This window comes from Cnephaeus nilssonii (genome assembly GCF_951640355.1).
Source record: "Cnephaeus nilssonii genome assembly, chromosome: 12".
NCBI classification, from domain to species: domain Eukaryota; kingdom Metazoa; phylum Chordata; class Mammalia; order Chiroptera; family Vespertilionidae; genus Cnephaeus; species Cnephaeus nilssonii.
Genome location: NC_137083.1, coordinates 41,359,463 through 41,375,856, shown reverse-complemented (window position 1 = coordinate 41,375,856; position 16,394 = coordinate 41,359,463).

The following is a 16,394-nucleotide window of genomic DNA, read 5'->3' as shown; positions in this document are numbered from 1 at the left end:
TCTCTCTCTCTCTCTCTCTTTCCCTCTCTCTCCATCTTGCCCTCTCTCCCTCTTGCCCTCTCTCTCTCTCCCCTCTTCTCTCCCTCTATCTGGTTTTATCTTACACTATAACATTCTAATTCTTAACCACACGCACACACAGCCCCTTGCTGCAAGGTGCCTCCCCTGAGGAGATGGGGGAAATATGAACAAAAATAATGATTGTTTAACAAAGATTTGCAGGAGTCTTGTGACCAGACTCAAATCAGCTGGGGTCAATGGACTTGGAACAGAGGTTTCACAGTCTTCCTCAGACCCTGATGGTGTGCTGAGATACCTGTGGTTGTCAATCACCTCTTGCCCCTCATTCCCCTTCCCTGGACATAAAAGAAGCCTGAACTCTGTACTTTCAGAAGATGGATTTGAGGTACCACTCGGGCCCCCATCTTCTCTGTCAGCACCTTCTCCACCAAAAAACCTTTCCTTACTCCTGACTCTGATGTTTTGAGTTTTGACCTTTTGAAACATCGAGCACATGGACTCTGGACCAGTAACAACAAGACAAACAAGTAAACTGAATTCTATGGGGTGAAGCTCTCCCAGGAGAGATAGGGCACCTAGACTGCTTCACCTTTGGCAGAGCAAGGCCAGCATAAAAATAGTAAGAAGAAATCAATTTAAAAGTTACTAAATTCTTAAAGGCCCCGGGTGAGCTAGCATAACTGTTTAAAATACTCCTGGTAGTCCCCGATCCCAGGGGAGTTGTCTCTCACTGACAAACTCTTTTCCATGGATCTCAATCAGAAAGGCACACTTACTTTACAGAAAATCAAATGGAAAACCCTGGATTTATAATGGATTTTTCTGCATTCACAGAGAGGAAAAAACATGTGAAGGAGAGCAATTCACATCTTCTCACTCCACAGGCAAGTGCTATAAAAAATCCTATCTTAGGTCACAACCTTTTTCTCACAATTAATTTTAATCAATGAATCCACTCAATCTTTTAAAATTGGATATTTGGCTTCAGTATGTATTTTATCTACAATAAATATCTACAAATACCTACTTATGCCTAAACATAAGCACCCCCACCTTAGAGTTGGCTCTGAGTTTATTTTTTAATATATTTTAAATCTTTCAGGTTTAGAAAGGTTTTTTTCAAGGTTTGGGACTTGAGCTAGTTAGTAACTTTATGCTCTATTATTAGGTATAAAGAAAGCATTAAAGCTTCACAGATGAAATGGTAAGTGGGATTATCACATTATTGATGGAAAAATACAATGTCTCAAATACTTTGTTCCTTAAGCCTCTACTAAGCCAATTTCAATCCAAGAACTACCGGAAACCAGCCCTAACTGGTTTGGCTCAGTGGATAGAGCATCGGCCTGCAGACTGAAGGGTCCCAGGTTGCGGGCACATCCCCAGTAGGGAGTGTCCAGGAGGCAGCTGATTGATGTTTCTCTCTCATCGATGTTTCTTTTTTTAAAAAAATACATTTTTATTGATTTTTTTACAGAGAGGAAGGGAGAGGGATAGAGAGCTAGAAACATCGATGAGAGAGAAACATTGACCAGCTGCCTCCTGCACACCCCCTACCAGGGATGTGCCCGCAACCAATATACATGCCCTTGACCGAAATCAAACCTGGGACCCCTCAGTCCGCAGACCGACGCTCCATCCACTGAGCCAAACTGGTTTCGGCTCTCATCAATGTTTCTAACTCTCTATTCCTCTCCCTTCCTCTCTGTAAAAAAATCAATAAAATATATTAAAAAAAAAAAAAAAAGAACTACCGAAAACCAGAAGAGTAGCAAGACCTTAACAGCACTACCTAGGTACTCCAAAAGTTTTCCTTTCCATGTTTAAAAAGTATGGTTTGTTTTCTACTTTAAAAATACACTTTTATTATAGAAGTTTGAGGAAAGCCAGGAAATGAAATAAAATCGATAATCCTATAAATTAACAACTTAGTATCTTTTCAGACTTTTCTTTTCCATGCATATATCTATAATAATCTATAATAATAAAAGCATAATATGCTAATTAGACCGGACAGCCAAATGACCTTCCAGACGACCTTCTGGATGAAGCAAGGGCTGCGAGGGCTGAGTCCCTTGCACGAATTTTGTGCATCGGGTCTCTAGTATAAGTGTTTTCAAAATGGCTTTCAGATATAGAGTCTGTTGCAACTTCTCAAGTTTCTGACAAAGTCAAGTGTTTAAAAGTTAAACAGTAAGCATAAAGAGGGTTCTGCTTCTGAGAGCTCAGAACATTTTAATAAAAATCCATAATTGGGATTAAAGACATTATTTTTGCTTGAACATGCAGTGTGCATATATTAGTGAATACACAACCCCCCATCTATCATCACCTTCGGTAATGTTTTTCAATTGAATTGTCTATTAGGGGAATACCTTCAGCTTCCAGTGGGAATCTGGTTCAAAGAGGCACCAAATACTTTCAAACACAACCTAACCCAGGAAATCAAGTGGATGCAATTATTAAATATTTAGATTTTCAAAATTTATGTTTTAAATTTCTTCAAAATGCAAATAAGATACAGCGTTAGCCCTGACAGGGTGGCTCAGTTGGTTGGAGCGTCGTCCCATACACCAAAAAGTTGAGGGTTCAGTCCTAGCCAGTTTGGTTCAGTGGTTGGAGTGTCAGCCTGTGGATTGAAAGGTTGTGGGTTCGATTATAGTCAAGGGCATGTACCTCGGTTGCAGGCTCAGTCCTCTGCCAAGGTTGGGACACGAGTCAGAGGCAACCAATCAATGTGTCTCTCCATACCAATGTTTCTCTCTCTGTCTCCCTGCCCCCTCATTTCCACTCTCTCTAAAAATCAATGAAAAAACAAAACGGTCACAGCGAGGTGAGGGGTGGGGGGGAATGTGGGATTCAATTCCCTGTCGGAGCACATACCTGGCTTGTGGGTATCCTCAGTCAGGGCATGTATAGGAGGCAACAAATTGATGTTTCTCCCTCATATCAATGTTTTTCTCTTGCTCACTCTCCCTTACTCTCTCTCTCTAAAATCTATAAAAGACAAAACAGACATATCCTCCAGTGAGAATTTTTTTTAAAAGATAGAGTTTTATACTAGAGATTTTTATTTTGATGTCTCTAAACATTTAGTCATAGAGTAGGGATTATAACTTCAAAATGTAAACTAAGAAAACATATTTAGAAAGCTATATTTTTAGAACGGTTTAAAATAGAGGTCACCACAAGTTTCAAACTATTCTGAGCAAGATGCTGTGAGCAACTCCACTATAAAATATTTGGGGGAAAAAGTAAAATCAGGTCTATTGGCAAAGGAATCTATATTTAATTCACTGAGGTTAATTAAGCATCTTTTTAAGGTTTGATTTTGTTTGAACCCAAGACTCCAGGTAAAGGCAAGCCATGGGAATGGGACCTCCCCTTTTTCCAGTGAAGACTATACAGCATCTTCTAGATTCTTAGTTTCTTCAACATAAAATGGTTAGTTCTACTTGAATCATAGTAACAGTATTTCTAATGCAAGGTCAGGTCTGTAGTTGTCAGTGACTTCAGGGTGTTATTTGCTTGTTACCTGTTAAATGCCTCCAGGCAGCAGTCACTGGCCTGAAAGCCAGTGAGCAAGTGACCTTGATACTGAAAGGAAATTCCACTTCACTTATGTATGCAAACACACAGAAAATAGGTTCAACATCTGCATTATAAGAGGGAATATCCTTTTTCAAAAGAGCTCCACTGTATTCTCAATGTGAGAGATAGATAGTCCTCAAATAAATCATACATGAAGTCCCTTACATTTGTATATAATGAATTCCTGAAAATGTATTTGAAAATCTGAAAGTCAAATGCAGTGGGTTCTGCTTCTAGAGAGCCCAGACATTATAAAATCTATAATTGTCATTTAAAAATTATTTTTGCTTGACTATGCAATGTGTACGTATTATTTAATAGATTAAAAATAATAAACTTAAAGCATAGATAAAATACATGTTTTGAAATAATTTCTTACCTACCTCAACTGCCAGTTATCTCAGCCGAGGAAGAACCGTAGTATTTAAAGCTGGGGTAAGGACTAGCTGATCCGATTTAATGGTGTCAGACAAGTTTTCTTAAACTGGTTTTCAGGAGCACGTGGAATGCCAGCACCATCTTCTCTGAGAAGGGGCGGGCGGGAAGCTGTGTCTCGGTGGCCTTGTGTATGTTTCCCTGCGTTTGGACCACTGCTCATTCTCAGTCAGCACTTACACAGCCCCTAGTTCCTCCACCGACACACCGTGCCTGTCATGATGGTTCAGAATGTCATCTGTGCTCTCCAGTTGGTTCTTTTCCTCCACAACTCAACTTACAGTCAACCATCTCACGCCCATGGAGCATTTGACTGAAGGTCGCAATGACCTGCCCTCAGCATCCCTAACTGCATCATCGCTGGTTTGGGCCCCTTCATTTTGCCACCTTCCAGACATTGTTATAAGATAATAAAATAAAAAGCTATTGACATTCAAATAATTGCATGAACACCCACAAATAATAACTGGCAAAATAGAATGTTGGCTGGCAGGCAGAACCACCATAACATGTCCTAACATGCGTTTGTCAACTGAGCATAAATGTCCGATCAGCAGAGATCCAACATATGACAGTGGGGAGACGATGTAAAAGTTGTGTGGAAGTCAAGGACTACCTAAAACTCTGAGAAATAGCCACTGCTGATATCAAGTTTAACTAAAAGATAAAACATTGCTGGCATTGTAGCATTAGTTTGTGGGAATGTACTTAAATTTAGAAATTTATTTTTCACAAAACTTTGTGAATATGCTTTCTTCCCCTACAAGTATACACTTGGATTCTGCCCAGGTACCAAGAACAATTAGAGGGAATACAGGTGGGAGAAGAGCAAAATAAAAGCCATACATCGGCCAAATTCTAAACTCGGCAGGGCTCCCAGCAAAGCTGCCCACCAGTAGACAGAGAGGATGGCCAGGGAGAGCCCGCTGGTTTCAGGATGGGGTGTGGCAGGGGTGCAGTGGGGCTTGAGTGCACTCCTTCCTTGTGCCGGTGGCTTCCAGTACTTGCAAGAGCACACAGATGTGGTTTATGTGTCCTAGGTGACCTTGGCCTGAGTACCCGGAGATCTGCATTCTAGCCCATGGGAAAGAATAGTGTAAATAAGCCCTTACTTTGGGAAAGAAAAATATGATATCAGAAATACAAGTCTCTCTTTAAAAGGGAAATCGGCTTTAATTAAAAGAAAACTGAGAAGTAAGTCACTTGGGTTTAAAAAGCACTTTGTTTAGCCAGGCACTTTTCTCTGTATACCTTCTTTGTGCTGATAAGGGTATGGAAAGATATAGGATATTTATAACCCAGGGACTAAGCAAAGGTCTGACTTGCTGACTAATAAGTTTGAGGCAAAAGTCTAAAGTAAAATTAAATTTAATTTTGCGAGGTTCTGAGCTGTGGGGCCAGAATGCTTAATTCAGTAGCATCCTTAGACTTGGGCGAGCACAGAGGAGTCTCCCTCCCTCAGTCCCCACACCAAAGTTACTGTCCAGGTGGGGTCCCTGAGCCCTGGTCCAGGTGATATGGGCCTGGTTTTTGTTTCTCCTCTTCGGTAGCTATCTTATTCTCTAAAACCCCTCCCATTTGGGGTCAATCAGATGCCTGGGGTAACTCTAGGACTTGCATCTGTAATGTGATCTGGGGTCCTCTTACCTGGATCTGTCCCAGTGTGTACCCAGGTGAGCTCCTGTTGCCTAGAAACTGTTTCTTTTGAGATTGGGCCAGCAGAGTGTTTTTATGTGTTTTTTAACATGCCAATTTTGAGTGGTTTTGTGTTAGAACAAGTTCAGGGCTCTGAGCTACCAGCTATTCACTGCTGACCCTGGGTTTGAACCACCGGTGTGAGCCCATTGGTTAGATCTTGCCTGTTTATGCTCTGAAGGCAGCAGGGTGACAGCAGGCTGCCTTTGCCCTGCGCCCCAACTGTTGCTAGCATCCAGGATTCCCCCACAGCTTCACGGGCTCTACCCCCCATGTCTGGCAGCACAGCTTCGTGAGTGGCCACACCTGTCTCCCCGAGGGCTTTTGAAACCATGGTTCAACATGCCAACTGGCCATTTTAATCGAAGTCCTCTTTTGCCAATGATTGATATCATGACCTTGCTATCTCCCACATCTGTCCCAATCCCTATGGGGACAGGATTGAAGATTCTGTGCATTCATTGGCTAATGGAACTCTAATTGCTCTGTTCATAGGCTACTGGCCTATTCTCTTCACTGACTGCCATCATCCTGATTGTCATCATCATATGGCTCTATAAATTCCCTAATCTAAACCAATGTCACATGCAACCACAACCCCCAGACCTTTGTCTTCTGATCTAGGTCTATCGTTAACACAATTCTCTATATTCTCACCTTCTTGCCCCAACATATGTGTCTGTTGCAGCCCTCTTTCAAACCTCCACAAATCTGTAGGCTCTGCATTCTAAATATATCAAGACTCTACCCACTTCTCACCATGTTTACTACTACCACTCGAATCCGAGCCACGGTTTTCAAGTAGCACCTGAATGCTCTTTGGAAAAACAGAATTTCTCAGTCAATGTGAGTTCATTCACTTCACCCTCGCTCAGGCTCTTGCAGGCCTGAACATCCTTCTTTTTACTGCACCCCCGCCACTCCTGGTGGTTGGGTAGACATGATCCAGTGGACCAGGGGTCCCTGTGCTGCCCCTTTGCAGACGTGGGTACCCAGGCGGGCTAGGCTGCCTGGGTTTTGTAGCATTTATTTTTCCTTTTGTCACCATAAGACATGTCCAAACCTGTAGAAAACTTTTATAGGATTTTATCTGAGCCAAGCTGATGACCTATGCCAGGGAGCAAGATCTCAAATGTTCCTGAGAATACGTTTTGCTGCTGCTTTTATGCATTTGAAATTAAGAAGGGAAAGAAAGGAAGATCATATGAACATGGGAGAAAGCAAGGCGGGGATTGAATTACAGGATAGTTAACAAGATTATGTGCTTTCTTGATGGTGGTTACGGTTTATTTCAAAGGTGTGTTAACCTAGATGCATAGAAACAATGGCAGAACTTGTTTAAGCCAAAGACAAACTTTTTACTAAAGAAGTTAAATGCCTACCCACCATGACTGCCCAGTTAGGAATTTATGATCAGATCAACCTGTGAGGTTGCTTTCCGTAGAACCTCCTTTTCTCATCTACACTTTTAACCCTGATCTCAGGCATTTTGACGTAGACAGCTTTGTTTAACAGAAGACATTCTCAATAAGTTTTATTAGATAATTCATTGATAAGACATTGACTTTTACATTAGGGATGAGTCTAATATGAAATTTTGCCTTCCACTTTTAGTATTTTCTATTGTAGCTTTTCCCTCACCGAAGTCAGGGAACAAGCCTCCTAAAACAAGATATAAAGCTGAACTAATAAGTGGGTGACCTAATCATTATTTGGAGGAAATTGCTTTTTAATCTTTAAATATGTAAGACTAGAGAGGATTTCAGCTAACAGTTTTGATGGCTCATCTACAGCTGATGTCCAATTTATGAGAAAAGTTATTTTTTCTTATGAATGACAGGGTCTTTTGGAGAGCACATGACACTGAAATAATTGAGAGCTCAGCCCCCGTCAATTAGGAGAAGCGTCCATCACACCATGTGCAGGGTTCACCTGTTTAAGATCCGGGCATTTACAATGTATGGGTCTGTAGGCTTTTCACTTTCATATTAGGGCAAGAAAGTGTAGCCCTTGAACCTGGAAAGGGCCCCAACTCCAAGCACCATGCCATTCACTCAGATGCAGGCCTCTCGATGGGACTGGAGAATGTCAGGTTGGGCTAACACTAGAGCCCATGGGATGCCAGCCTCCTTGGCCCCACCCAGCATTACCTTGGGTGCTAGTAGACACGTCTCGGCTGAACTTTCTGAGAGGCACAAATGACTTTGAGAACTAGGCCTACTTTTGGGGTGTCCAGAGAATATCAATCAATTTCTCCCCATAAGCCTTAGGGTATTGACCAGAAGCCACTGGGGGATCTTGTGTTATCCTAATATCATGTACATTTCTGGAAAAGCGCAGACTCAATAATAGCAGGCCATCCTTAGGAATTATTTTAAGTATTTTTTTGTTATTGTAACTATAGTAATGGTGGCTCTATGAGATAAGTATTTTAGAGACAAGGAAGCTGTGTTTAAGGAAGTTAAGTTACCTGCCTAACAGCACTCAACTTTTGAGTATCTGGGGCCGAATTTGAATCCAGGCACTCAATTTCCAAGTCAGTGCTCTCAACCCGCCACCCTACTCTGTCTCCCCAGCTCTTATCCAACTAGATCTGCTTACATTTAACTGAAAATTCTGCTTCAGGATGGCAACTAACCCATCAAGATACATAATGGAAAGGTGGGGTGCACAGTTTTTTTTATCAGAGTGAAAAAAACTTCAGGCCCCTTTTACTGAGGCCCAAACATTTGCCAAGACAGCTCTCTACCCACATACCTATCTGAATACTCTTCCAGGCTCCTCAAATTACTGGATTCAGGAAACAAACATTTATTTTCTCTAGGCTTCTCTGGAAAGATGCATACATCCCTTAAAATAAAGATGAAGTGACAAAGTAATGCTTGGACCCAAAGCTATGTTAGAGCACATGACTAGGTTTCTGGGTGGGGTAAAGCATTTAACTGTCCCAAGCTCCAAATTGGTTTGAGGAGGCATGGGGACTTCTCTCTCCTCTTATTCAAGCCAAGACCACAGAAACTGATAAAGAACCCCAGGCAGAATAACAGGGCGAATACCTTTCCCATCAGTTGAGGGGAAAAGCAAGGAGGGATGTCAGGAAAACCCAGAGACGTTGTCAGGAAAGCAGTGTCAGGGTCTGGTCACAGCAGAGGGAGCCTAGACAGCCTGGGGGAGAGTCAAGTCACCAGCCTTTGGGGAGGGAGAATTCTAAGGGAAGAACTGAGGTCACGGAGGACAATTCTCACTTGCTTCAGGCTTTTAACTGGGGCCTTGCTTTTTATTGATTGATTGATTTTATTTATTTTGTATTTGGAGAGAGAGAGAGAGAAGGGGAGAGAGAGAAACATCGATTTGTTCTTCCACTTATTTATGCATTCATTGGTTGCTTCTTACTTGTGCCCTGACCAGGGATCAAACCCGCAACCTTGGTTTATTAGGATGACGCTCTTACCAACTGAGCTACCAGGCCAGGGCTGGAGCCTTGCTTTTTAAGGGCAGGAAGGACATTAAAATACCATGTGGTGATTATTCACCTACTTTTTTAAAAGGATGCTAAATTCTGCCCAGTCCCCAGAAACCTCCAAATTGGTCCCCAAATTTCAATGTTTCAGCATCTAAATAATGACTCTCAAACTGTCTTGCACATCTGGAAGCAACATCGCAGACAATACGGCTTGGTGATGGTTTGGAAAATGTGGTTCCCATAACTGTTTATAGATTCTATTAACTCATTTACCCAACACACATACATTAAGTGCCCACGTGTGCCCGGCTAACACTGTCACTGTAGAAGCAAGGAGAACAGGCTTAGGACTTACAGATGAGTAGTTGCAGATATGTCTGTAGCATCTAAACGAGGTTCTAATACATAAATGACTGTCTTCCAAAATTGGAACAGGCATCTGAAGTGGCAAAATCCACAATTCCCACTGCAGTCACTGTTGAGACATATTCTGGTGAAGCCCTTTGACCATCTTTTTCCCTGAGCCTTCAACTCGGATTTGGGTAACCAGGCGCAGCAGCAGAGCTCCTAGAGGCTCCATGTTTTGATCTCCATCATTGGAGCAACCAGAGTTGCTTCAAGCAGAGTCCCTAGAAAGATCTAAAAAGAAAGTAAAGACTAGTGGTGGGTTTGTCAAACCTCTGAAGATGATGGCCATTTTGCTTAGAGAAGGAACATAGTAGGGATGCCAGGAGCATCCTAAGTATACAAATCACTCACTATGGGAAAAGTGAAATCTGTAGAAAGATGTGATGGTACCCTGTTTGTGGCAAAATTGGGACAAGACACCTGTCTCTGATGCTCTCTCTACTACACTTTGGTACCTAATAGCAAAAACAAAAAGCAGTCCAGCCTGTGTGGTTGAGCCTCAATCTATGAACCAGGAGTTCACAGTTCGATTCCCGGTCAGGGCACATACCCGGGTTGCGGGTTCCATCCCCAGGAGGGGGCGTGCAGGAGGTAGCTGATGAATGATTCTCTCTAATCACTGGTGTTTCTTTCTCTCTCTCTCTCTCTCCATCTCTCTTCCTCTCTGAAATCAATAAAAAATATTTTTTAAAAAACGTATTTCCTCTCTGCACACACTCATTTTCATCACTCTTGCTGTTCCAAGTCCTTGCCTCATCGTCCCTGTTTCAATGTTCCCCAAGTCTTCCCTTATTTTTGAGCCCCTTCTAACGTGCCCCAGCATGATTAACAGTTGAAAGGTCTTCACCAGGGAGAGTCAGTCTTGCCTTAGGATCCCTAACAACACTAAACTAGAAGACAATAAAGTAAACATCAGTCCTTTTCCTAAGTCTGGGTTAATTAGTCTAGAATATTGCAAAGAGTAGGGCCCAAGCTGCCCAGCCTGGCCCTCCCGTGACCCCTCCTCAGCCTGGGTGAGGGTAGGTTCCCATGTCCCTCCCGCACCAGCTTCCAGCCTCCACTCCAGTAGGAACATCCACATATTTTCCAAGAACGGGAAACAGTTTTCTCAGAGACTCTGAAGACTAAAGTTCAAACACTTTCCTGTGGAAAACAATTTGCAGAGCTGCATTCCCCCCTCAATGAAACAGCTTCTTATGTTATTGTGCATGAGCCGGATCCTCTTGGAAAGGCAGCGTCTGAATTTCTGCGTTCTACAATATTTGCTTTTTCCTTTTAATAACCAAATATCCATTGCAGAGTCTTCCCAGAATAAAGGAATAGTTACCCCAGAGGGGAATATTCTCCCCCCGCCCCTCCCAGTCTACAATACATCAAAGAAGGAAAGCTTTGAAAGTACAGATCTTTTTTTCTTTTTTCCTCCCAAGATTTCAAAGATCCCAAGACAAATTATTTGTTATGGATCAAGATCAAAGAGTTATGTCTTTGCTTTTTCCCCAGGAGTCTCTGTGAGGATGCTTTTCCTGAGCATATAGCCTAAGGTGGGGTGCCTACCTCACATCTGACAGCAGGGTTACAGAGATTAGTGGTGGGAGAGGCAGGGGGAGCTATGGCAAGGTATCTAATGTGGGCTCCTGGCAGCAGGTGCCATGGCCATCTGGCAGGGGCCCCAGTTCTAATCCCACTTCCCCAAAGGCTCTGAAAGGGCTTCACCCCAACCCTCACTCCTTTTTCAGTCATTCCCTGTAGATGCTAGCTCCGGAGCAGGGGCCATGGCAGTGCGTCCGTGCCCATGTTCTCACTCTTAGACGACAAATTCAGATGCAGCAGAACGGCCTTCCTATAACCTCCTCTCTCTTTGAAGCATTTCACGCTCAGAGCCCTAGGATGTTAAACTAGAAGGGACCTTAGAGTTTCTCAAATCCAAACATCCATTATTCAGACAAATAAGTGGAGGTCCAGAAGTAAACTTACATTGCAAAGTTGCAGGACTGGTTTACCCCAAAGCTGGGACATAAGCCTCCTGCCTTCATGTAATATGATCTTCCCATATAGCAAGGTTTTATGAATATGATGATGATAGGATAAAAGATCAGGGGGAGATCCTACAGATTTTATCATTCAGAAAGAAGTCCCTAAGAGGCTTCTATGTTACAGGCCATAACTAGGCACTGGGAACACAAAGATCAATAGAACATGGTTCTTCTCTTAGAGACCTCACGGTCTGGTCTTTGAGAAAGGTGATGCCTCAATAATAAAAATATCTCTTCAGATCTAGTTAATTTAGGGCTACCACGAAGAGGCACTTTCCCAAGCTGAAAACTATGTGCCCATTCTGATTTTGAGAACAGGGAGATAATTTAAGGTTTGCTGGAATACTTCAGGAATACTGTAGCTTTAGGAAAATTTAAACATTGCCTGCTTGTGCAGGCAACATGCTGCAGTGTGTGCAGGGAGTTAGGGGATGGGTCCCATGACTCCTGACTCCCTGGAGTGCTGAGTTAAGTGTTTGTCCCAGAAGCCCGAGAGGTGTGCCCAAGCCTGGTGACCCACACCCAGGCACTATGCCACTCTTGCATGAGTCTGCAGATCTCTTCTCCTGCACAGAACCTGTTTGCATATCTCCTGGTGGGGCAGCCTCTCATAATAGCAAGAGCCAGTTTGTGCTTAGTAAGGTGACACTGCATTTTCAGGGCCCAGCATTGGCAGGGACCCAGGCAGGTGAGGACAGCCTGCGTCTCCCGAGGGTACCCTCCACCAAGGCTTCCCAGGAAGTTTGTTCTTGAGCTGAGGCCAGTGGAGGACCGAGAATCTGGGCAGGGGAGTCTCAGAGAGCACTCCTTGCCAAACCACAAGCCACATACATTCTGCCAAGGGGACTCCACCCCACACACCTGGTCAGCCAACTTCAAAGCCATTCTGCCTCCCAAGGAGCTCTTGATCCCTGAAATTCACTCCTGGATTAACACAAAATAATACAAAAAGCAAAGCAGAGGAGAGTTAAGATCACAGGGTTTGGGGGCCAGACTGCCTGGGTTCAAACCTGGCTCCCCTTCCTGCCCCATTAACCTTGTGCAGGTGGGTCAGCACCTGGGCTGTAGTCTTCTCATCTGTAAAATGGGGATAACAGAGGTAGCTACACAAGGGTATTGTTGTCGGTATTAGATGGACAAGTACATGTAAAGCGCCTAGCCCATAGTAAGTATTGAGAGAAGAAAGGGTTTCTACTGCTCCAGTTTCATCTGTAACCAAAGGAACACAGTAAATTCTTAACCAAGGCCTTCCATAAGGGCTAGCCTCGTACACAGTACTTTCTAACAGCCCCATTATAAAGATAAAGGCAGTGCCTATTTTTCCTTCATCCTGATAAAAGTTTCAACATAATTGCTTTCAGTGGTTGAGCGTTGACTTATGAACCAGGAGGTCACGGTTCGATTCACGGTCAGGGCACGTGCCCGTGTTTCAGGCTTGATCCCCAATGTTGGGCATGCAGGAGGCAGCCAATCAATGACTCTCTCTCTCTCATCATTGATGTTTCTCTCTCTCTCCCTCTCCCTTCCTCTCTGAAATCAATTTTAATAAAAAGAATCGGAAAGTAATTGCTTCCAGACCCCTTCCCATGACTCCAGGTGTTGGGTGACCCTACCTTAACTGTACATTCTCTCCACCTGATGTATAACTGTTAATCCTTGAATGTGCGTCACTAACTAAAACTGCTGATGGAAAGCTATGTTCTTCTTTATCCTCCTGCCTGTGTGAACATTCTCCCACTTCTGAAGTTAGAAAACTGTTTCAAGGCTCTGCTGTTGGGCGTGTCCTCAGTTTGGCCCAAATACAAATGTCTTCCCCTAAATGTACAGTGACTCCGTTTCTTTTCATTATAGAATTTAATAACGTTAGAGACTGTTAATTCCTAAGACACAGTCCTTGTTCCAAAATTCCTTATGGGTGAGCCGAGGAAATCACACATGAAACAACAGCAAAAACATGATAATATGTAATTTGGTTCGAAACTGTTCGTTCAGATTCTAAGATCAGTGAGAATTAGCATAGGACCCATTGTACATTGTCTCTGGATAAAGCCCGCCTGTGAAAAGAGAGATAATGGGGGAGCATTATGGCTGAGCATGACTTGGGAGCCAGATAGGCCAGGATTTGAATCATGGCTCCACCAATTTCCAGCTGTGAGATCGTGACAAAGATGCTATGATGATTAATTTTATGGGTCAACTTGATTGGTCAGCAATTATGCTGGGTGTTTCTGTGAGGGTATTTTTGGATAAGATCAACATTTAAATCAGCAGTGTGAGTCAAGTAGATTGCCCTAAGAGAATGAGTAAAGCAGATTGTCCTAATGTAGGTGGGCCTCACCCAATCAGTTGAAGGCCTGAATAAAACAAATAGGCCCACGTTTGCTTGAGTAAGAGAGGCTTCCTCCCACCTGATTGCCTTAAAACTAGAACATCAATGCTTTTTCCTGCCTTTGGACTTGAACTGAAACACCAGCTCTTTCTGGGTCTCAAACATGCCAGCCTTAGGACTGGAACCATGGGCTCTCCTGGTTATCAGGCCTTCACTCTCAGACTGGAACTAAAGCATTGGCTCTGCAGGGTCTCTACCTTGCCAACTGCAGATCTTAGGACTCAGCCTCCATAATCATGTATTATATGGATTATATATTATATAATATGTATAGTCATCCTATTGCTTCTCTTTCTCTGAAGAACCCTGACGGATAGAGATGCTAATGTTCCTAAGCCTCAATTTTATCATCTATAACAGGCGTCCTCAAACTACGGCCCGCGGGCCACATGCGGGTGTTTTTGCCGTCTTGTTTTTTTACTTCAAAATAAGATATGTGCAGTGTGCATAGGAATTTGTTCATAGTTTTTTTTAAAACTATAGTCCGGCCTTCCAACGGTCTGAGGGACAGTGAACTGGCCCCCTGTTTAAAAAGTTTGAGGACCCCTGATCTATAAAATGAGGATTGATAGTACCTACTCATAGAGTTGCTACAAAGATTCAATGAATTTTGCATCTGAGCACTCACATGGCACCTAACATATTGGGATGCTCAATAAATGTTAAATATTAGGGAGTATCAGTGCTCTCCCACCAAAGACCACCACAAATACTCCTCTAGTTGGGCAAGTGGAGTTCATTACCCATTGCAGTGAGGGAGAGCATACACAGAGTGTCAGAAAAGACCTGTGATAACATCTGGGCTTGTGTTTAAGTAACTTGGAGAGGGTTTAAGAAAGGGAGACCTTGCTCTGGATTGAATGCTTTCTGAAAGCTGGGGTAATTCTATGGTTAGAGATCTGGAGTGGGTTAAATTGTCATGTCCCAAAAGATATGTCCAAGTCTAAACCCCAATGCCTATGAATGTGACTTTATTTGGAAAAGGAAACTTTTCAGACAGAATTAAACAAAAGCTGTAGAAATGAGGTCATCCTGGGTTAACCAGGCGGGCCCTAAACCTAATGACAAGAATGCTTCTGAGAAGAGAAGACACAGAGACCAAGAGGAGAAACACAGGGGAGAAGGTGGTGTGAAGACAGAGGCAGATGGTGGAGTGATGTGTCTACAAGCCAAGAAACAACAAGAATTAGCAGCGGCCACCAGAAGCTACGAGGCAGGCACGGACCAGACTCTTGCTCAGAGTCTCCGGAGGGAAGCAATCTTGCTGACGCCTTGATTTCAGACTTCCAGACTCCAGAGCTTAAATGTTGTTTGAAGCCACCCTGTTTGTGGTCATTTGTTATGGCAGCCCTGGGAAAGGAGAATAGTATCTCAATAAGTCTTATCTAGAGGGAGGGCAGACTACAGGGAAGCCAAAGAAGCAGCAGCCACTCCTACTAGCCAGGAGAGGGGTACACCGGGTGTACTGTGACTTGAACACTGCTCAGGTTGTATCTGTGTTCAGACATGATTGTGAAGTGGACTAGTTTCTGTCTTGATCCATCAAAATCACAGAGTGAACTTGTCTTGTGTTCATATTTTCTAAAATTGTTTATGTTCAGTAGGAAAACACTAAGGCTCAGGGGGCTGCTTTTCTCTTGCTTGGGAGCTTCTAAGAAAAATCAGTTTTTTGTGTTATTTGTTTTTTCATCCTCACCCAAGCATATGTTTGTTTGTTTTTGGTTTTTTGTTGTTGTATTTTTAGAGAGAGGAAGGAAGAGAGAAAGAAACATTCATATGAGAGAGAAACATTGATCAGTTACCTCCTGTATGCACCCCAATGGGGGATGGAACCTAAAACCTGGGTATGTGCTCTGACCAGGAATTGAACCTGCTACCTTTCTGTGTATGGGACAACACTGCAACTGAGTCACACCAGCCAGGTCGAAAATCAATTTTTAAAAAATTCTCTACCATTATACCCAAATTGCCTTTGTGGTAGGGAGGGGAACTATGAGAAGTGGTTAATCTTCCATTTTAGCCTTTTTGCTGTTTGTTGAAGAGTTGCTATTATCTGTCAGATTAGAAATTGTATGTTTCCTTCATCCCGAGAAATATATCAGGATTTGGTTCGGAGCACACAGGCACCCACTGATACTGTGACAAATGAATTAAAATGTGAGCAGTTCCAAGTGTCAAGAGTGTTTTCATCATTCTGGTTGTTGTCAAAGGAGCTGTGTGTCCAAACACAAGCCAAGTTGTTGGTGCATGTCCAAGAGGCCCACAGCTTGGGACAACTCTCTCGGGGCAACCAGCTGGACAGCTTCCCTCTGCCATCCAGAAATGTTTTGCAAATCTCCTTTACTATTTCATTGCTGAA